General features: G+C 40.9%; 1 protein-coding gene and 1 non-coding gene across 3 annotated transcripts in view; one reads left to right on the top strand and one right to left on the bottom strand.

Moving 5' to 3' along the window:
• Window positions 1-21,989: 21,989 nt before the first annotated feature.
• TRNAS-UGA (transfer RNA serine (anticodon UGA)) lies at window positions 21,990-22,071 on the bottom strand. The gene has a single exon. It is a non-coding gene; the product is annotated as a tRNA-Ser (tRNA).
• Window positions 22,072-22,462: 391 nt separating this feature from the next.
• CTNNA3 (catenin alpha 3) overlaps window positions 22,463-22,838 on the top strand; it is a 1,350,411-nt gene continuing 1,350,035 nt past the window's right edge. Inside the window, exon 1 of one of the 2 annotated variants that reach the window (XM_074374085.1) lies at window positions 22,463-22,720. The gene's annotated coding sequence lies outside the window, so the exon portion shown is untranslated. The remainder of the gene's footprint in view (window positions 22,721-22,838) is intronic. The other variant, XM_074374091.1, reaches the window with a different exon arrangement.

Genomic DNA, 22,838 nt, shown 5'->3' with positions numbered 1-22,838 from the left:
GTACACTGGTGGACATCTGTGGTGACATCATTCATGGTGTAAAGTGTGTGGTTAAGAAGGTGGGTCTGGAGACAGCATTTACCATCAGGTTAGCCTTAGGTAAGTTCATTAACCTGCTGTGCCTCAGTTTCCTGGCACAGGAAAGTGTGATAGTAACTACCTTTACATAGGACACAAATATTAACTATTAATAGTAGTAATTGGTAAAGAAAACCAGAGAGTGACTAAAAAGATTTTTTTCCAACACCATTCCATTCTCTAGAATGGTACTCCAGCATCACCGAGGAGCTTATTACAAATGCAAACTATTGGACCCCACCCCAAACCTACTCAATCAGAAACTATGAGGGGCAAGGCCCAGGAATCTGTTTAGGAATCTTTCTGGAATCTCCGGGGGATTCTTATGCATGCTAAAGTTTGAGCAGTACTGTTCTAGAATCTTCCTCGCCAAAGAGTGGTCCAAAGCCCAAGATCACCAGCATCACCTGGGAACTTAATAGATGTTCAGAATTTTGGGCCCCACTCTGGATCCACTAAATTGTAATCTGTGTTTTAACAGGATTCCCAGGTATTTCTATGCATATTGAGAAGCACTGCCCTAGAACACTACTTCTCTAAAAGAGTAGTCATGAGCCATATGTGGCTATTAAAATTAAAATTAAATTAATTAAAGTGAAATAACATTAGAAATGCAGTTCCTAAATCACACTAGCCTTATTTCAGCTGCTCAAGAGCAACATGTGGCTAGTGGTTATGGTATTGGACAGTGCAGATTATAGAACATTTCTATCATTTCAGAAAGTTCTACTGGATAGTGCAGCTCTAGAATAATTATTACTATAATTTTTTTTTGTAGCCATGGAGCATCTAGATGAAGATTACCTGGGACAAAGGTGACGAACTCTAATTTAAAAAAAAAAACAACTTTTTTTAAGCATTTGTCTCTCTTTACCATTTGTTTCCCCTTGGGTGGAGGAAGGTAATTAGTTTTTTTTTTTTGGTTGGGGGGAGGTAATTGTGTTTACTTGCTTATTTATTTTTAGAGGAGGTACTGGGGATTAAACCTAGGACCTCATGCATGGTGAACATGCACTCTACAAATGAGTTACACCCTTCCCCCTCTCTAATGTCTGAGAGGGCCAAGCAGCTGAAGTAAAGGCATGAAGTACGACAATTATGCGGTGGAGCAAGTGCAATGGTAAGTGGCCAGTGATACTCCGCCTCCATGCTGGGACTGCAGTTGGGAGTGCTGGGGACTGTGGTGACCTGAGAAATGCATGTTCAGATACAGGCAGTGCTATAGAGGAGGCTAAGCATAGGCTAGGCTAGATGGTTCTATTTTAGTTTAAGAAGCTAGACATCTAGATTTTTATGTGATTCTTAAATTTTGATTATTAAATCAAATTTTGATTATTAAGTCAAAATTTAACAAATGCTGTGCTGGCCAAGGAAACATTCTTGAATACCTCATTTGACCTTGATATTGTAAAATCAAGCTGTCTGGTTCCACCTTGCAAGGTCAGTTGTTTGCCTTGTGTATCTCCTCCTCTCTTGCCTCTACACGTGTGGATATCTGAACTGAGTTTTGAAGGATGTGTAGGAGTTTTCCAGGTTGAAGGGCTAGAATAGGAGAGGGAGAGGATATTTTTAGTGGAAGGAACAGCTTAGAGGCTTGACAGTACTTCGTTTGCTTAGAGAACATTTCTAAGTTGCTGGTATTTAAAGAATATAAAGTTATTTATCAGACCTCTTTATTCTTAAAAGTCTGTCTGCTAGCCACTTACTGTCCTCTACTATTTGAGCCACTTCCTCCTACCCCCAGACTCCTCTCACCCCAGCCTGTAGCTTCTAAATCTACAACCTTCCTCTAGGACCTCACCCTCCATCTTACCACTCCCCTGCTGTCTTTCCAGTCCCTTCTCCCTCCTGCCAAGATCTGCCTCCATCCACTTAAAATTCAGTCTCCTTTACATATTCAAAACCATCTGGTGCTCAACCAATCAGAAGGAGAATAAAGATACTGAGATTGTTAACCCATCTCTTGGGAAGGTGGTTTAAATCTCATTGGCTCTGAGGATTTTATTTGGTTCTTGATTAAACAAAGTGTTAAAAGCCTGAGACAATCTATGAGATGACTGGAAATTTGAACACCAACTGGGTATTCATTATTGACATTTTTAGGTGTAATAATGGTATTTTGGTGATATTAAAATGAAAGTCTTAACCTTTAGAGATGCATCAGATATTTATAGATGAAATAATACGAAGTCTGGGATTTGCTTTAAAATAACATAGAAGGGAGGGAAATTAAGGTACAGATGAAACAGGATTGGCTGTGAATTGATGATTGTTGAACCTGGATGATGGGTACATAAGGGTTCATTATATTAGACTCTCTGCTTCTGTACATGCTTGCATGTGTATAATGTCCAAAATACTCCATGCTATTGGTTGAATTGTGTCCTTCAAAAAGATATATTGAAGTCCTAACCCCTGGTACCTCTGAATGTGACCTTGTTTGGAAATAGGCTCTTTCAAATGTAATCAAGATGAGGTTATTAGGGTGGGCCTTAATCAAATATGACTGGTGTCTTTATAAGACAGGGGAAATTTAAACAGTCAACTAATATTGGACAAGGGAGCCAAGAATACTCAATGGGAAAAGAAAAATTTTGTGTATTGAAATAAATGGTGTTGGGAAAACTAGATAGCCACATGCAAAAGAATACAATTGGATCTGTATTTTATACTACTTAAGAAATTAACTCAAAATGGATTAAAGAATTAAACATAAGATCTGAAACCAGGTCATAGAAGAAAATGTAGGTGGTAAGCTCCTCGACATTGGTCTTGGCAGTGATTTTTTGAATATGACACCAAAAGAGCAAGCAACAAAACTGAAAGCTAATAACAGGGACATCAAAATAAAAAGCTTATGCATAGCAGAAGAAAAAATCAACAAAATTAAAAGGCAAATGGGTGAAACAGTATTTGCAAATAATATATTTGATAAAGGGTTAATATCTAAAATATATTTTAAAAAACTCACAAATCATTAGCAAAATCCCCCCCAAACAATCCAATAAAAAATGAGCAGAGGATCTGAATAGACATTTTTCCAAAGAAAGCATAAAGATGGCCAACAGGTATATAAGAAAAGATGCTCAACATCACTAATCATCAGGGAAATGTGAATCAAAACCACAAAGAGATATCACTTTACACCTGTAAGAATGGGTGTCATTAAAAAAAAAAACAACCCAAATCAAGAGATAACAAGTGTTGGTGAAGCTGTGGAGAAAAGGAAACTCTTGTACACTCTTGGAGGGAATGCAAATTGGTGCAGCCACAATGGAAAACAGTATGAAGTTCCTCAAAAAATTAAAAATAGGATCCAGCAATCTCACTTGTGGATATTTAACCAAAGAAAATGAAAACAGGATCTTAGATCTGCATTCCCATGTTCATTGCATCTTTATTCATAATAGCGAAGATATGGAAACAACCTAGGTGTCTGTCAACAGATGACTAGATAAAGAAAATGTGGTATATACACACAATGGATCATTTAGACATGAGAAAGAAGGAAATCCTGTGATTTGCATCAATGTGGATGAATCTTGAGGGCATTATGTTAAGGGAAATAAGTCAGAGAAAGACAAATCCTGTATAATATCATTTATATATGGAACCCAAAATAGCCAAGCTCACAGAACAGAGAATAGAATGGTGGTTAACAGGGGGTAGGGGAAATGGGGAGATATTGGTAAAAGGTCCAGTTATAAGACGAGTAAGTTCTGAGGATCTGATGTACAGCATGGTGATTATAGTTAATAACACTGTATTGTCTACTTGAAAGTATATAAGAGAGTAGATCTTAAATGTTCTCATCACAAAAAAGAAACGGCAACTATGTGAGGGGATGGAGGTGTTAGCTAATGGTATGGTTGTAATCGTTTTGCAAGATATAAGTGTATCAAGTCAACATGTTACACACCTTAGGCTTTCACAATGTTGTATGTCAGTTATGTATTAGTAAGGCTGGGGAAAAAAGAAGGGGGGATTTGGGCAGAGACATAGGAGAAATGCCTTGTGACTGGCAGAGGCAGACTAGAGTGGTACAGCTGCAAGTCAAGAAACGCCAAGGATTGATGCTATCACAAGCCAGGAAGAGGCAAGGAGGGATTCACCTCTTGATCCTTCAGAGGGAGCATGACTCTAACAACACGTTGATTTCTAGCCTCCAGAACTGGGGGACAATAAACTTTTGTTGGCTCAAGTCACCCAGTTTGTGGTTCTTTGCTACGGCAGTCCTAGGAAACTAATGCACTCCATAATAAAAGGTTAAAATAGTAAATATATAACTTAAATCCCTTTTCTTCTTTTTTTCTTTGCTTCCTCTTTTACCACATCACAATCTAAGTTATCTTCATTATGTATCTTTCTTGGGCACAATATTCTGTTACTTTGAATGAGGAGAATGACAGAGAACTGAAAATTTAAGAGGGGGAGGTGGAGGTGGAGGTAAGGAAGGAGGGATTAGAAGAAAACTAGACAAATTCATAAACCATCTCACAAATCTACACAGCCTCACCAGGTCCCTTGCATTTTTTGAATAAGCTATGGTCCTCTGGGACATTGTTAGTTCCTGAGGCCACAGACCTGGTTTTTGGTCTTTTTTTTTTTTTTTTTTGACGTTTATTTAACTTATTTATTTATTTTGTTGGGGGGAGGTAATTAAGTTTATTTAGAATTCACTTATTCTTAGAGGAGGTACTGGGGATTGAACCCATGACCTCATGCATGCTAAGCATGAGCTCTACCACTTTAGCTATACCCTCCCCTTGGTTTTTGGTCTTGAATCTGCCGTTTTTTAAACTCAGAGATACTGGGCAAGCCATTAAATACAAATACTTATTTTCTCCTTGGTAAAGGAGGGGCTGGGTTACATCAGGAAGCCTTTCTCGCTTGCCCTACACCGGCTCAGGTGCTCCTACAGCATCTGAACCAATGTGCGCACACTGTAGCGTGCATCACGTGCTCGTCACTGTCCATCACCGTCACCAGACTGCAAGCTCCTTGAAGCAGGGTCTGTCTTGTTTCACTGGGTCCCCGCGTTGAGCCCCTGGCCTCATGCATACTAGATGGGCAACCAAAGTAACTTGCTATAACACTGTATAATAAACCTACACAAATCTACGGTAACAATTCTCTTTCAGAGAGCTAGAGAAGAAGCCATTTGTCTACATGGAACTGCTAAGCTGTCTACTTTGAGCTCTGCCAGGGATTGCTCTTCCATTTTCTCTTTGGGAATCAGTCTCTGAGAGCCTGAGTCCCCTTACCCCCTCCTCCCCCCAATCCCTCTTCCATTGCCAGGGCTTTCACCTCACTGAGCTCTGACACTGGTTATGCGTTTGGTACAATGCCCCAAACCATGCAGAGGACAACTAAGGTGTATGCCCAGGGTCTGTGCGTGTGTGTGAAGTTTTATGCTTTTCAGTGCTGAGAGTTAAGCCTTACAACTAGTCTCAGAGAGGAAACAAGAAAGTGATACAGTACTGTAGGTGTTTAACAAGGACTTGGAAGGAGGATTTTCTTTGCTCAAGGGAAGGCATCAGAACTGTAGATATGCATGTACAGTTGAAGCCCTGAAGAAAAATGAGCCAGCGAGAACTCTTCAAATACATGCAGGTTGGTTTCTTCGGTAAGTATCAAATGAGATCTTTCCTTAGGAGTGATTTCATTTCAGGATAAAGGGGAATTTCACGATATAAAGTTACCATGTGAAAAATGTGTAATCTGATTTTAGCAGAGTGATACATCGAGACTTTGGCATTTTGGCAAACTAGTTTTATAAAAAGCCTGGCTATTTTTTCACAAGGTAATTTCTAATATCTTTTCTATTCTACAATTCTATGCTTCTCTGAGTAGAATTTTTTTCTATTCTATATTAAAAATTATCCAAAGTAGGTTCTACCTAAGCAAAAAATTGGTGGAAGACATGACAAGAATATGTAAAGTCTATTCTTCCAGCAATGTATTCACATGGTCCCCTAGAAAAAGTTGTTAAAATCTATTAATTTGAGGTCACCATTCCTCAGATGGCCACAAGATGGCAGTCTTGGGCCAGTAATAGGAGAAGGATCCATCCGAAAGGTATTTGCTAGTTGCTGTGATGTTGCAAAAATGACTCCAGATCTGGTTGTTTATTTGCCTTTGCACATCTACAGTGTGTGGTCAGCTGGTATCCTTGTCCACCACAAACATTTCATGAATAAAATAGAGGGCCAGAAGAAATGTTAAACAATCCAGCAATTCTGAAATTTGCTCAGGCCTGTTTGCTGATGTCAGCGCTGCGTGGAAGAGAAATACTTTGTTCACAAATGGAATGTGTGTGTGCCAAGGACCTTTTGTTATGTGAAACTGTGGTCATAGGTAGGATTGATGCAGAAGCTTAGAGGTACACTTTAGGATGTTAGGAAATAGAGTGTAGGGAGGTGTTATAACACTAAAAATGTAATTAAATATCACGAAATGACATTACAATGAATTGTCACTGTATGGTAGCCTTCAACAGGGTAGGGACAGGTTGTTTTGTTGACCACTGAATCCTTTGCATATTAAAAAGTTGCCACACTTTGACTACCTTCTTCATCCAATTCTGGTCTTATTTGCACAGTTTCCTCCACAATGACACTTGGAGAATGGGCCCAGAAGGGGCTCTTACTGGACTATATCCCACAATGCTCCCCATTCCCAGCCTCTTTTCTGCCCATACCTTGAATATTTTCAGTACAAATATACTTCCTATCCCCAGGATTTATACCAGTGTTTCACAAAGTGTGGTCGTTAGACACCCCTGCATCTCTATTATTTAAAAAAGTGTAGATTCCTGGGCTCACCTCACAGCTATTAAGTCTGAGTCTCCAACAGTGAGGTCCGAAGTTCGAGTTTTTAATAATCTGTCATTATTGGTTCTTCTAATGTTTGAGAATCTCTGATAAAAAATGAACCCCTCACTGCCTTGAATCCTGATGGGTCAGGGAAGATATTTCCTCAGATAACCTGTGAGGTAAGGAAAGAGAGAAGAAGAAGAAGAAGAAGAAGAAGAAGAAGAAGAAGAAGAAGGAGAAGAAGGAGAAGAAGGAGAAGAAGGAGAAGAAGGAGAAGAAGGAGAAGAAGGAGAAGGAGAAGAAGGAGAAGAAGGAGAAGAAGGAGAAGAAGAAGGAGAAGAAGAAGAAGAAGAAGAAGAAGAAGAAGAAGAAGAAGAAGAGGAAGAGGAAGAGGAAGAGGAAGAGGAAGAGGAAGAGGATGATATGGTCTGTACCATAATAGACCCACATGTATCTCAGAATCAGTCACTCAAGGCCAGCTACTTCCATTGTCTCCCAGAACAGATACGGAATCATCACGTCGCCAATAAAGAATGGTAAGTAACATGAATTACTCACTGCAATTATTCAGGCTGCATTTAGTTTTGTACCAGTTCTTTCAAATGCTGGAATGCAGGGAAAGAAGAGTACTAGGGTGGATAAATCTTGCTATCTAATAGAGTTAGATAATAAACATTCCAAAAAGTACATATCAAGATCATAAACCCTTAGCTTGAAATTTATTAGACTCTTTCCTTTAAAATTGCTGTCTTATCACCGTGATGCTCAATTGTTTTTAATAGGGATTCCCCCAAGGGTCAATTTTAGCAGCAGTTTTAAGGACCAGTAGCTAATTCAATAGAAAGTCAGAAATAGTGCAGCAAGTACAATTAGTAAATAAATGTATGGTAAACATACACACTACAACAGTAATCACAGAAAAGCAAGTTAAATAAAAATGAAGAGTGTGCTTACCTGTTAAATTAGCACATACAAAAAAGCTGCAAGTGATAATATGCAGTGTAGATAAGGGTTTCAGGATTCCAGCTTTCTTATGCTTACTGGTGACACTATACATTGGCACAACTTGTTAGCAACGCAATTTACGAATATGTGCTTATCCTTTGCTTCAGTGTTCCCATTCTTGGACATGTAGAGCCTGAAGAAGTAACATAAAAAAGTGGAAAAAAGTTTATATCTCAGAGATGTACATCACAACATTATTTAACATCACTGTATAACAGCAACAACAAAAAAAGAAGCAGCCTAGTTGTGCAATGACTGCTTTATTAAATTTGATGAAGCTACTGTTTGGTTTATTATAGAGCCATGAAAAATCGTGATTATGAAGACAAAGGAGAGCAAAAATCTTATGAAATAATTTAATGAAAAATATAAAATATACTATATACTACTGTTAAAATAGAGACAGCAGGCCCTAAATGAAATCACTTGTACTAAGCCGACATCATCAAACTGAAATTTAGCACCTAACCTCCCCCAGGAATGTAGTCTTAACCGGACAGTTTGGAATTTTCTGGTCAGCACCAATGAGGTAATCTGCCACATAACCCTTTTCCATCCTCCAAAGGAAGATGAGTTAATTCACTCTTTCCTCATCCCTTCCTTCTTCTGCCTGTAAAAACCTTCCATATTTTGCAGCTCCTCAGAGCTCCTCTGTACTTGCTAGATGAGGTGATGCCCAATTCATGAACTGTTCAGTAAAGCCCATTAGATCTTTAAAATTTACTCAGTTGCATTTTGTTTTTTAATACTCTGTTATTTTCTATGTATCTCTCTATGTTTGAAATAGTCAATGATTTAATTTTAAATGCAGCTACACATAAACTATGTAGGAGGGAAATGGACCACAGTGATAAAGTTGATTTGTTAAGGTGCTGGGTTATGGATAATTACTTTCATTTTCTCTGTTTCCTAAGTTTTATATAAGGCAGAGATATGGCTACCTCCTTTTGCCCCTTCAGACCAACTCCCTGCCCTGTTTTCAGCTACAGATGATGCAGGAAAACGGTTGTGGAGCCTGAGGAGGGCCATGTCCCAGGCTTCGGTTGAGCCCCTGGGATGTGCCCTGCCAAGTGTGGGTCCTTGGCTTCGCGCAGGAAAGAATTTAAGTGAGCCACAGTTGAGTTAAGGTAGATTTATTTAGAGAGATGCATATAGCGTAAGGCAACAGAAAGGCAAGGAAAGAGGTGTGGGAATTGGGTGCTCAGGTTAAAGTAAAAGTAGGCACACACTCCATAGACAGAGTGTGGGCTGTCTCCAAAGAGGAGGGAGTGAAAAAGGGTGCTAGGCATTGTGTTGTCAGTTTTTATGGGCTCAGTAGCTTACAGGTGGGACCATTCCAACTGCCCTGGGGAAGGGGCTAAGATTACCAGGAATTACCAAGATTACCCACTGCCCATTCGTTGGCCTTTTGTGGTTATCCTTGGGACTGTCATGGGGCCTGTGGGCATGTTATTTGATCACTGTTACAATGAGCATATAATGAAGCTCAAGGTCTACTAGAAGTTAAACCTCTTAATCCTCAAGGGCAACTAGAAGGTGAATTTTCCACCATTTTTTGTTAAATTGCTGTCATTCCTTGAGTGGCTGTGCCCTGCACCCTTCCCTGCTGTCTCACAGAGACTGATCAGTGGCGTTTGGCCAGTGGGGAGGCCCAGTCAGAGATCAGAGGGAGGGAGAAGAGTGAGTAGGTTCAGTCTCTCCCTGTAGGGTCACCGTGCACTGCTTGTGTCCTCTAAAGGGAGGTCCCCGCTCCTTGGGATCAACCCCTCCTCAGAACTTTCTTCTGGGTATAGTGCCGAATGTAAGTGTGCCCAACACACAGTGAGGCCAAACAGACAGAAATGTAGGAGTTTGGAGCAGAGAAAGGTTTATTGCAGGGCCAAGCAAGGAGAGTGGGTAGCTTCTATTCAAAAAAACCCCAGAACTCCTCGAAGGTTTTTTGGGGGAAAAGCTTTTATAGGCAAAATTTGGATTGAGGGCTGTGGGGTATGTGACTTTCTTGTGAGGCAACAGGGCTGTGTTCCAGGAATCTTGTGCTCAGCCTGAAGTTGCCTCCTCCACCTGGGTGGGGGCCTTAGTTCCTGCAGAGGAACTCACAGATATTGTTATGTATATTCCATTAGGAGGAACAAGGACCTTGCCCTGAGGCTGCAGTTTTATTTGATTGCTTCTTTGTTTCTGAATTCCCAACATTCCCTGATTAGTAACTGTTTGAATTTTGGAACTCAGGGAAGGTCTAGGGGGCGGAAGCCGTTTCTCCTGCAAAGAAGGAAAGAAGGACGTGGAAAAGATTTGTACCTGGGGAGGACCCCACAGGGTCCTTTTCAGGTTCTGGTGGCTGCTCCCTTCCCCCTTAGGGGTGGTGACTACTGTTGACCAACATAAAAAGCACATGAGAGCTATGAGTTTCAGTTTTATTGGGAGACTTACTGAGGGCAATAGCCTGGGAGACAGCTTCTCAGAGAGCTCTGAGGAACTGCTCTGAAGAGGTAGGGGGAGAGGCCGGTATATATGTGACTTTGGCTAAGGAGTACATGAAATCTAGCACACATCTTGAAGGAGAATTAATAAAATGGCCACACTTAGGCTAACAGATTGCTTATTCTTATGCTTGCCCTTATAACGGTCAACAAACCTGACTGATTGGTTGCTTGTCACAGCTCTGGGCCAGTTGTTAAAACTAAAGCTATTGATTTTGACAAGGAAAGGTTGGGCTGGGCCAAGACTGGGCTGGGCTAACTCATGAATTTTAAGTTAACTCATGAATTTTAAGTTTCACCTTGCTAGACTGGTTTCGGGTTACTGCAAGCGACCCTTTGCTTCTGCTTTTATGATACTGCCTAGCTGTACTCACCCTGTTGGTTGATGGACTCCAAGCTTGTAAGCAACCCTATGAAACCTCTCTCACACTTCCCGCAGGTGCTCAGAGCTCTGGAGCAGTAGCCCCTGAGCCCGCCGGCGTAATAAACAGGAGTACTCCGACCCTCCGAGTGGTGTTTGTTTCTCGGCTGGCCTGCCATTTCTGTAACAGTTTTACTGTTTCTACTTTATTCTAGTTATTGAAAGTAATAATCATGCTTGGTCTCTGAGTCATTCTCCAAGGAGAAGGTCACAGGACTGTAACCTTATAAAATAGCCTGAATTACCAAGACCACACCTTGGGTGCTTACAAGATAAAGAGATGGGAAGTGCGACAACCACTAGCTCTGTAGACTTGGTCACCTGGATAACCCCAAGATGGGTTCACAGTTTTGAAGGCACTAGCCTGCTGTGAGTCCCCTTTGCCCAGCAAAGCAATAAAGCTGCCTCTTTTCTTCTAAGCTCCAAGACTTCATTATTCGGTGTGTAAAGGATGGGGGTAGATCTTTCAGCAACAATCTCAGTAGAAGGTTGCTAATCACAAGGAACTGTGAATGAAAAATACTGCAAACCATGTCAGTAAACAAAGAATGCTGAAGCCATCAAGTCATCAGCCACTGCTGCCACCCCCCTCAGTGAAGACAAGCCTGCAGCCCAGCCTCTACCACTCACAATGGTGCACTCTGAGCGGAATCAGAATAATAAAGGACAAGATACTGGCCCTACATAGCTAGATGCTTGTCAAAGGAATGAATTCAATGAGCCCAAATTCTTTCTTCCTCCTATACATAGAAAAGAACTAAATTCTTTAACTTGAGATGCCTGTTTTTCTTTAGATAACAAGTAATCTTTTATTGTTCCAACTACCTGATCTTTGTTGTAAAGCTCCTCCCCTACCTCTTCAGAGCAGTCCCTCAGAGAGATCTGAGAGGCTGTCATCCAGGCCAAATAAAATGTAACTCTCAACTTTTAGGCTGCGCGTTTATTTCAGTCAACAGAACAAATATCTCAGTTTCTGATTTTAGTGCTTTTCTAAGTATGGGAAGATGCAAGAATCTGGGTTCGTAAAGCATTTTTCTGAACTGTAACTGTTAGAGCAGGTGAATAGCTATATATGAGCACAGAAAAGGGGACACTGGCCAAATGGCAGGAATTGGGCAAAAAGGAGGGGCACGGATCAAATGCAGGAAACCATACATCATGTAAACAACAGGGGTCCCTCGGCATACAGAGGAAATCAGGAACCTCTGGGCTGATCAGAAATCACACATTTTGGGGTGACAAGTGCCCTAGAGGCCAACAAAGAAAGGTGGGAAAACGCAGGACTCTCTAGTGTCTGTAACCTCTTGCTCATTGTGCCCTTATTTCAATAAAATTAGCCTTGCAGGTTAGAAGTACTCATCACGCACTGACCCAATGACACTTCTGATACAGACTAAATAAGGACAAAAATCCCTCCTCCCTTTGGGAAGATGGAGTTGGGATGAAAATCAGAGACTACGACCCCCAAACCTTTCCTCCTCAATGAATATTCTACCCATTCATCTTTACACTCTATGTAATGAATTTACCAAAGAAACTCAGGGCAGCTGCTCACCTGAGCTGGCCTGCGCTCTCCTTCAGAGTGTATGATCTATCCCTTAATATATCCCCACTTTACTTTCTTAACCTCCATGTCTCGTCTCTGAATTCTTTCTGCAAGGAGACAAGAACCTAATCACCAGCAACAACTATCTAAGGGCCTATTTTGCCAAAGCACAGAGTACCTCATCCTATCCTTTGTCCTGAATTCATTTCAAAGTGTACTGTAGGTCAGTGACTGAAGTGGCTAATGACTTTGTCCTTGTAAAACCAGATGGTGAGGGACATCCTTTGTTTGCACCATTTTGCTGTCCCTTATGGTTTTTCTACACCTTCTCCATACCTTTGAAAATAGTCTTTTTATTAAACCCATATAAAATTGTCCTAAATTGAGTGTGCCTTGTTTCCTGTTGAGGTACTTACTGACACTGTATTAATCATACCCTTTTATTTTCTGTATTTCTGATGCTTTGACATCTGGGGCCTTACTAACCCAGGAGAGACAGTCCCTCCCAGGGCTAGCCAATTCCTGGGGACTGTAAACACCTCACCTTCAGGCGTGCTTTTTATATGCAAAAGAACCACTCCTGAGGCCCTACCCCCACCTCCTCCTGTACCTCTCACACTCAGGTCATTATTCCCCTGTCCTGATCACCCCAGGGATAGATACCAGACAACAAGGAACAACCCTTATATACCCCAGAGCCTGCTGAAATTTTTCAAACTAGCTAATCCTAAATCTGTTTACCCTGCCTCCCCTGCTCTTTCTCACGGAAACCTAAATAAAGACTCTAGCCCACATTTCCCCCTTGCTTCCTCTACTTCTGGACAGACCCAGAGCTTCCCTGCATTACCTCTCCCCTGCCCCCAACCCCCGCATGGCATGACCCCTCCCCTTGGTAACTGGCAAATCTCCTGAGCTGTTGTGCTCACCATACCTGAATAATGAAACCTACATTTTGGAAAAGATACAAGCAGTTTGATACTTCTATTATTTTTAAAAAGTTGATATCATGCACCAAAACTTGTGACATTGCCGAAGAGTCGTAACTGGGAAATGTTATAGCTGTGTAATGAGTTTTAGCAGAAAAGATGTGTTAAAAAACAAAAAAAGCCCCAAATGGAGTCATTTGTCCCCCAAAACAGCAAGACTTAATTGCAGTTTCAACTCCTTCCAGAAATGTGACCTTTAAAACAGTCACATTGAAATTTCCTGATCAGCACTAGTGAGGTAATCTGCAGGATAAAGACCCTCTGTTCTCTTCCCCCAGAAGAGGAGGGCCTGGCCTGAAATGACCTTTTCTTTCGCTAATACCTTCTTACCCCACCCTTCTTCTGCCTATAAAAACCTTCCATGTTGTGCAACCCCCTCAGACTGCCTTTCTGTTTACAAGATGGGATGCTACCCGATTCAAGAATTCTTGAAGAAAGCCAATTAGATCTTAAATTTACTCAGTTGAATCCTGGTTTTTGACTGATGAAAATCTCTCCTTATTTCCTCAGTGGCCAAACATTTCCCCAATGAGAATGCTGTAGTAATAGTAATAGATAATAAAAAAGAACAACTGAAAAATTGAAATATGAAGATACAGACTAGTCAGTCATGGCTGTTTTATAGAGACAATCTTGAGAAGGATGGTTAGAATTTTTTTTTTTTAATGAAGCTTAAAAAGCAGTAGGGGAAAATATGGAGTAATTTAGAAAAATGTGCTGCTCAAAGCTGGTGCATGTTTTAATATGTGTGAAAAATGAATGGCCAGGAATGAGTGGTTAGAAATGAGTGGTCAGGAAGCATCAATTTGCCTGAGCTGTGGTCATTTTTCAAGCCTGGATGAGTGTAAACCAAAATCATATTGTCACAAGTGGATCCAAACGATGTATTGGCAAATTTTAATAGCAAAAAGCAGGAATAGGAAAAGCAATAGATAAAAGTGTCTCTGAGCCTCTTAGCCTGTATTTAAGAAATAAATTTGTTTCTACAGTGAATCTGCCCTCAGGTCAGTCTTGCAAGGGAGTTGGGACTGTACCATATTAATGTAGGTACTGTAAGAAATTCATCAAGTCATATATCTCACCCCTGAAAGGTTTCTGAAAGTAGAAGCAGTTAACTGAGAGTGGGTCTCATGGACCTCCCATCACTCCCTTGCCTTACAAATAACCATTGTCATAATGCAGGGAAGGCTCCAGACCTGCATTCTTTGTAACTCCAGTCCTTGCTGTCCTTTTTATGAGCCAGAGGCGGTGAGCACCATACTCAGAGAGTATTTGAGTTAGCAGAGGCTGTGGTCACAGAAATTATTCCTGGAGCATCTCGAATTGTTAACAAAAATTCCAGGAAGCCCAGTAGTTACTGAGTAGAATATGGAGTTAAGCAGAGGGGAGGGGAAACAGAAGGAGGAAGGAGGGGACTGTTTCTAAGAACTGGCTCATTTGAGATGTCAAAAGGTAAATGAGTACTTTTACTTCTGGCCCTTCCATTTCTTTGGAAATGGAATAGATTAGCAGAGTGAAGGCTTCCCCTTTCTTTCTAGGGTATTTGTATAGACTATACCTTTTAATTTAATTTAATTTAATTTAATTTAATTTAATTTAATTTAATTTAATTTAATTTTCAGCTTTATTGAGGTTAGACTATGCTTTTAGAACTGTTTGACCATGTGATTTCTTGTGGCCAGTTCCTAATACCTGCACAAAGGGCTGACCCCTTTCTCAAAATTGTACATGAAAATGAATGACTGTGATTAAGATCCCTGCTTTAGAAAATGTCACATATACAAAATTTTCTTTGAAGCACTTTTTTTTCTCTTGGTAAAATCAAAAGATTGGAAACAAATTTAATGGTCATCAATATGGATTTGGTTAAATAAATTGGGGCCCATTCTTTCTGAGGGAGTGAGCTCTATCTGGAGAAGGCATTTGAGTTAGCAGAAGACATTTTTAATGAGAAAGCTCTTTATATAGAAAGATGTTCAGGATATTTTTTTAAAATAATGAAACAAGGTTCAGAACAGTGTGTATAGTATGTTAACGTTTGAATAAAAATATGTATATTCTTGTCTGTGCATAAAGAAGGCACTGAAAGAAAAAATGAGAAACTGATAACTGGTGGTCCAGGAAGAGGACTGTGGTGGCAGGAGGACAAGGATGGGTGGGAACCCCTATGATTCTGAATCATGAGACTATATTACCCATTCAATAGGCAAAACAATATGATTTAATTAAAAAATCTCTGATTTATTGTCTTGCTTTAAAATATAATTCTTTAAAATTTTTTTTTTCCTTTTTGCAGGAAGGATGTAATTAGGTTTATTTATTTATTCAGTTTTTTTGATGGAGGTATTGGGGATTGTACCCAGGACCTCATGCATGCTAAGCATTCACTCTACCACTTGAGCTGTACCCTCCCTTCTAAAATATAATTCTTGATGTTTCAATTCTTGATCGTCTCTCTAGTATATCTGATATTCTTGCTGGCTTTCTGGAATACTCCTTGAATATGGGACAGATAGGGAGGAGCATACCCTGAGTTTTGCTTACATGACATATTTTAAACTTATTCATGTATATGTCCTCAAATCTATGTGTATAGAGGATGGTGGGGTGTGTGTGTGCATGCAAGTTGCTGGGTGCATATATTTCAAATCAACCGTCAAGGACAGCCAGGGGTGCCAGTGTGTAAATCTGTTCTGTGGGAGAATGTAAGCCATGTAATTGCCATTATAGAGTCATGCTGCAGAGGAGTGTAAGAGAAGGTCAGAAAGAATTTAGGGCCAAATTATGAAGGGCCTTGGCAGTTTGCTAGGACCTCTACACTGAGGAATTTGCCTTTACTCTGCTGGCCAAAGGGATCTACCGGGGAGACTGGTCAGATCGATGTTTAGAAAGAGGCAATGATCGTGGCTGGATAGAATTACCCAGTCTCAAGGACCCAGGAGAGAGGGTCCTTCAATTCAGGGTTTCCTTCCTAGGGATTGGATATCTCATATCAGGGGGTCATGACACATATCACGCAGTTGATATACATATTTTAAAAATTGGGGTGGACTGGAGTTGGAAGGAGGAATGTAACACAGGCTGGGAAATTATATTTGTGAAATCACTAATGAGCTGTAAGGGTCATCGGGGGAAAAAAAAGCCCAGGTAAGGGAATGTCAGAGTAGTTTCTCTCAGAGAAGGACTCACACAGCCCCAGACACATCCTCGGCCAAAGCCGACCCTGGGCAGCTTTACACCTCAACTCCCTGGGAACTGGTTCTCTGCTTTGTTCAGCTGACAGAGACAACAGAAAAAAGATAATCCATGCCAATGACATGAATCGAATAGCCTCTTTCATCCCTGCCCACTGGCTCCTTCAAATTAGTCCTAGACCCTGCCATGAGAGACCAACTCTGGGGAAAGGGGGAGAGAAGCAATAGCATGAGATCCCATTCTCAGTTCCTCACTGGTAACTAGCTGTGGCCTATCTTGAGGGTTAAATGAAACAATGTATATGAAGCACTTATCATAGTGACTGGCCTGTGGTTAGAGTTTGGAAAATGCCTCTTACCATGCCAAGAAGTAGAAGTAATGATTATTACCACTTAGCAAATAAGGAAACTAAGGCTCAGGAAGGTTGAGTAAACTGCCCAAAGTTACACAGCAAGAAAGGGAAGAAGCATGGATTTGAAGCCTGGTCACTCTGACTTCAAAACCCCTATTCTTCTACTCCCTCATGGTACTTCACGAATGAACTTGCAAACCTGGACTCAAACCACACCTTAAGATGCTCAAAGGCTGAAGGGCTTTGTTTACAGTAGCAGTAACTTCGAATTTTCAGAGCAGTAGCATACATGGCAAACTACAGAAAGAGGAGAAAATAAGCAAGTATTTCCAGGGTCTGTACCCCATCAGTCTTGCTGGTGAGTGGAGCTGACAAGCATAATGTGCAAGAGAGAACTCCAGAAGTTTTTAGACCATTCTGATGTATTGAGATGAAATGATCTTAGAAAACATTCACTCTGAATTTTGTCTCATGCATTTTTACTGATGTCTTTTCTTGATATCTTTATGTTAATGGAAATTGTAAGATTTCACAGATAAGTATAAACCAGAAAGAACTAGTGAAATGTTAACTAGCCTCTTAATAGTGTCCCAATTCATCATATCTTAACAGTTATAACTTGGAAAGACCTTTTTTTTTTTTTTTTTTTTTTAAATACTGAGGAGAGTCCTCTAGAGCAGGCAATGGTGAACTACAGCCTGTGGGCCAAATCCAGCCTGCTTGTGTAGAGTTTTATTGGAACACGGCCATACTCATTTGTTTATGGCTTCTTCCATGCTGCAAAGGCAGAGCTGAGTAGGTGCAACAGAAACCACATGGCCTACAAAGCCTAAAATATTTACTAGCTGACTTTTTATAGAAAAAGTTTGCTGACCTCTCTACTAGAGGTGTGTACCCAAAGGAATTGTGGCATATCTGTGTCCAATACCCTAATACATATTATTTCAGAACACTAACAGTCCTACTCCACTGATGCGTATGTCTTAACATCTGGACTGTATGGATACTCTATTTACTTACATCTTTTGTAATGACTTGTGCGTCGGGTAAAATATGTCTAAAATTCCTTTGCTGGACAAATACTCTGAGAATCTTGTCTTAAATGAATGTGTTTGGGAGGGAAACATATGCCCCCAAAGTGTCTGGGGACAAATGTGATGTGGAAGAACAAAGAGCCTGAGATCACTGGCTGGGGCCAGGGGATTGATGAGCTGACCAGGCTGGGGCTATGCCCTACTTACCACTTGAGTGAAAAGTTCAGCAATCCCTGACTCTTGTCCATCCCTAACCTCAGGCAGCAGAGAGTATTAAGAGCATAAAGCCCAGGGCCATGTTCTATGTCACTGGAGTCCTCGGAATGGCCTGGACATACCTATGAAAACCTGGTTTTGCTCACTCATGCTTCCCCTGTCAGTGTAGTACCAGACAAAGCAGCTAAGGTGAATCTAAGTCCATCACAGCTATTCTTTAGGCTCAGAATTCAATCCATGAAGCAGTGTCTCTAGGCCTAGGACTGATGAGTAGATGTGGGGGCAGGGTAGTGGGAAGAAATAAAAAATAATGAATTTCCTGTGACATCTACCAGCTTGGGTGAGCTTGACTGAGTAACTTCATGTAGGTTGGGAAGGAAACCAGTCATTAGAACAAGAGCTGAGCTAAGTTTTCTCATTCATTGCTTCGGCTAGAACAAGTCCTCTCTTTTACCTGAAAATTCCAGTGTCAGAGCTTTGTCTCTTTAACCCCTGGAGGGGCTAATACTTGGGTATCATTATTAGTTGTTTTCATTCCAGCATTTAGAGAGGGCCTGCCTGAGACCAGATGTTCCTGGGGATATGGGCACACTGGGGAGGCATGCTTTCAAAGGTGGGCATGGGGGGATTGTCAAGGCCAGAGGAGACTTGGAATAAAATCTTTACACATGTCCTAGGCCAGCCCTATCTCCCAATCTCTTCTTCCCTGCTTTACTACACAATGCCTCCATTAATGAAACCTCTGGGGATGAAACCCCTTTACAATGAACATGATGTGTTAAAATAACATCTCTTCAGCAAATGGTGTTGGTAAAACTGGACAGCTGCATATAAATCAATGAAGTTAGAACACTCCCTCACACCATACACAAAAATAAACTCAAAATGGCTTAAAGACTTAAACATAAGACAAGACACTATAAACCTCTTAGAAGAAAACATAGGCAAAACATACTCTGACATAAACCTCAGTAATGTTCTTCTAGGGCAACATACCCATGCATTAGAAATAAAAGCAAAAATAAATAAATGGGACCTAATTAACCTTATAAGCCTTTGCACAGCAGAGGAAACCATAAGCAAAACAAAAAGACAACCTATGGAATGGAAGAACATATTTGCAAAAGATGAGACTGACAAAGGCTTAATTTCCAAAATATATAAACAGCTCATACAACTTAATAAACAAACAACCCAATCCAAAAATGGTCAGAAGACCTAAACAAGCAATTCTCCTATCTTCATACAAATGACTAATAAGCACATGAAAAAATGCTCAATATCATTTATTATCAGAGAAACGCAAATCAAAACTATGAGGTATCACCTCACACCAGTCAGGATGGCCATCATTCAAAAGTCCATAAACAATAAATGCTGGAGAGGGTGTGGAGAAAAGGGAACCCTCCTACACTGTTGGTGGAGTGTAGTTTGGTGCAGCCATTATGGAAAACAGTACGGAGATTCCTCAAAAGACTAAAAATAGTGTTACCATATGATCCAGCAATCCCACTTATGGACATACATTCAGAGGGAACTTTAATTGGAAAAGATACATGCACCCCAATGTTCATAGCAGCACTACTTACAATAGCCAAGACATGGAAATAACCTAAATGTCCATCGACAGATGACTAGATAAAGTTGTGGTATATTTCTACAATGGAATACTACTCAGCCATAAAAAGAATAAAATAATGCCATTTGCAGCAATACAGATGGACCTGAAGTATGGCATTTTAAGTGAAGTAAGCCAGAAAGAGAAAGAAAAATACCGTATGATATCACTTATATGTGGAATCTTAAAAAAAAAAGACAAACTTATTTACAAAATAGAAACAGATTCACAGACATAGAAAACAAACTTATGGTTACTATTGGGGGAAGGGGGTGGGAAGAGATAAATTGGGAGTTCAAGATTTGCAGATACTAGCCAATATATTTAAAATAGATAAATAACAAGTTTATACTGTATAGCACAGGGAACTATATTTAATATCTTGTAGTAACTTATGATTAAAAAGAATATGAAAGTGAATATATGTATGTTTCTATGTATGTCTCTATATGACTGAAGTATTGTGCTGTACACCAGATTTTGACACAGCATTGTAAACTGACTATACTTCAATAAAAATATATTAAAAGATAAAAACAAACAAATAAAAAACACAAAATATCAGCCTCATAAATCATGCTAAATAGTGCTGCAATATATCAGGTGGTTCAACTGCAATATTCGTGCTGATCTCTGTGGTCAGGGCACAGTTTTGACTCAATACCCAAATGATGAAGAAAAACAGAGTCTGTCCACACTTATTGGCGTCTCTGCCTCCCATTTCTTCAGGTATTGTGAGACCTCTTGCTCTCTGACCTTCTCAACCACAAAATTCATTCAACAAAATTATTTACTGAGGGCCCACTAAGTACCAGACAAGGAGATTTAGTGGTTAAACACACACACACAAACATACACAGACAACCCACCCCATGTGTTCATATTCAGGGAGAAATTAAGCAAATATTCACACTAACGTATCACATAGTATGATAAGTGTGAAGAAAAAGATTAAAATGGTATGAAATCACATAAGGTGACCTGACCCATATGATGAGAGGATTACACTGGAACACGTGTAAAATTCCTAAGGAGAGAAAGAGTTTGATTTCTTTAAGGATCTAAAAGAAAGGACGGTACATCTTGCCAGAGGATGAGTGGGAGAAGCCCAACAGGTATGCTGGCAAGATCATGGGGAGCTGTGGGGTTGTTCTAGGAATTTTAGTCTTTATTATAAGAGCACACGAGAATCCCCAGAAAGGTTTTCAGGAGGAGAGTTATTAGACCAAATGTGCATTAAATTAAAAAAAAATTTTATGGACAATAGATTAAAGGGGAGGAAGAGTTGTTGGGGGAGACAGGAGGCTGAGAAGCGGTTGTGATGAGAGGTGATGTTGATTTAGACTGGGTGGCAGTGGTAGATTTGGAACAGAGTGGATTCTGAGCATATTTAGGGGTAAGATCAGTGGCACTTGGATTGGATAGAAAATGAGGTGAAGAACAGGAATCATCAGGATGACTCCAAGTGAGTGTGTCCTGCCCCATGTCTGGAGATGCCACAAACTGGGATGCCACACACTGGAAGAATATGGAGAAGGACCTGGATTTGGAAGTGGAGGGATGATTATGAGTTCAGCATTTGCCTAACAGATCAACTGATTACAATTTTCAAAAAAAAATTCCCTTTGGTCTATCTACATTAAAAAATTTTGAACTCTGGGAAGTTTCAGGATTTATCTTCTATTAAGAGAAGTGGGTAGAGAATTACTTGGCTGGGGGAAGGAGACTTTGATATCGTATTTATAACCTCCACTGCCTTGTAAGGGGGCTCTTGGATTGCTGGGCACAACAATGCCAATGCACAGTGACAGGCTGAACTGCTCTGTATTATAAGGCGTGAAAAAGTTGGAGTCTTGAGGGAAAAGCCTCAAGATCGTGTATCGGGTGGGGGAACCGTTGAAAGTGATTGTGGGATTAAAGGAAAGGTAGCATTGTTCAGGCTGTGATAGCCTGAAAAAATCCGCCAATATTTATACTCGTTTTACTTTTATTTTGTGAACTTGATCTTCTCGTTGAGGAACAAGATTCTAAAACTGTTAGCTTACTGTTTAGGGTGAGGGGAGGTTTTTCCCATTAGCGTATGTTTGCAGCACTGACATTTATTTACTCTTCTTTGACACACTAGATTCTGGGGCCGTTTAGCCGGCAGATGTGGGAAATAACGCGGGAAGAATAAGGATTGTCATTTGATGGCATTTATTGAAAGGGGAAAGAAAAAAAAAAAAAAAGAAGCCACTAACTTCCGCAGCGAGCAGGGTTCGAACCTGCGCGGGGAGACCCCATTGGATTTCAAGTCCAACGCCTTAACCACTCGGCCATCGCTGCCACAGGGAGGAGAAGAAGGCGGGGACACTTTAGTGTAAAAACAACTGTGCGCACGCGCACCACACCCACGTGTGGGAGGGGCCCACGACCTCCCCGAGCTTTGCTCTGAGAAGCGGCAGTGCTCAATTTGTTAGAACTGTTTCGTGAACACGAAGAATTAATGGAAACTCCCTTAAGTGGTTCAAGTAAACGCCTTTAAAGAAGGGTCTTAGAAACCCTCCCCTTCCCTGCGCTCAGAAAATCGCAACCCTACTTGGATTTTGGTCGCTGACCTGATTTTTGCCCTCCCGCTTCCTCATTAGGTCACCGAGAGCTGTGAAACAAGGATCAGTCTCGCTCAGTGCTGCGGGCCCGCGCTCTGGAAAATTTCTGCATTATCGGTCAGGGGACGAGTCTCCGGCTGCGTTTCCCGCGTTGGCCTCGCGTGGAGCTCTTTCTTCTGCGGAATGAGAGGGAGGTTTGAGGGGAGGCGTGAGGTGGCCCGTAGGCTCGCCTCTCCCAGGCTCCTTCCCACGCAGTCTACGCTCATTTTTCTCTCCCCAATGACCCCTTCGTCGCCGAGCCCAACTGGAAGAAATCGTGCCCTGAGTGCGGTCTCAAGTGGTGGGGAGCCTTGGAGGTAGTCTGAGAACAAAGTTCTGCACATTAGGTCTGCATTTTACCTTTAAATGCCATTCGTTTCCTTCCATGCTAAGTGTAGCTACTGCGCTAGGTGCTTTATTTGAGTTATTTCGTTAAAGTTCTCAGAACTGGGTAGGCCCGTACCT

Source organism: Camelus bactrianus, chromosome 11 (genome assembly GCF_048773025.1).
Source record: "Camelus bactrianus isolate YW-2024 breed Bactrian camel chromosome 11, ASM4877302v1, whole genome shotgun sequence".
NCBI lineage: Eukaryota > Metazoa > Chordata > Mammalia > Artiodactyla > Camelidae > Camelus > Camelus bactrianus.
The sequence above is the reverse complement of the archived record's forward strand: the minus strand, read 5'-3'. Positions and strand labels throughout refer to the sequence as shown.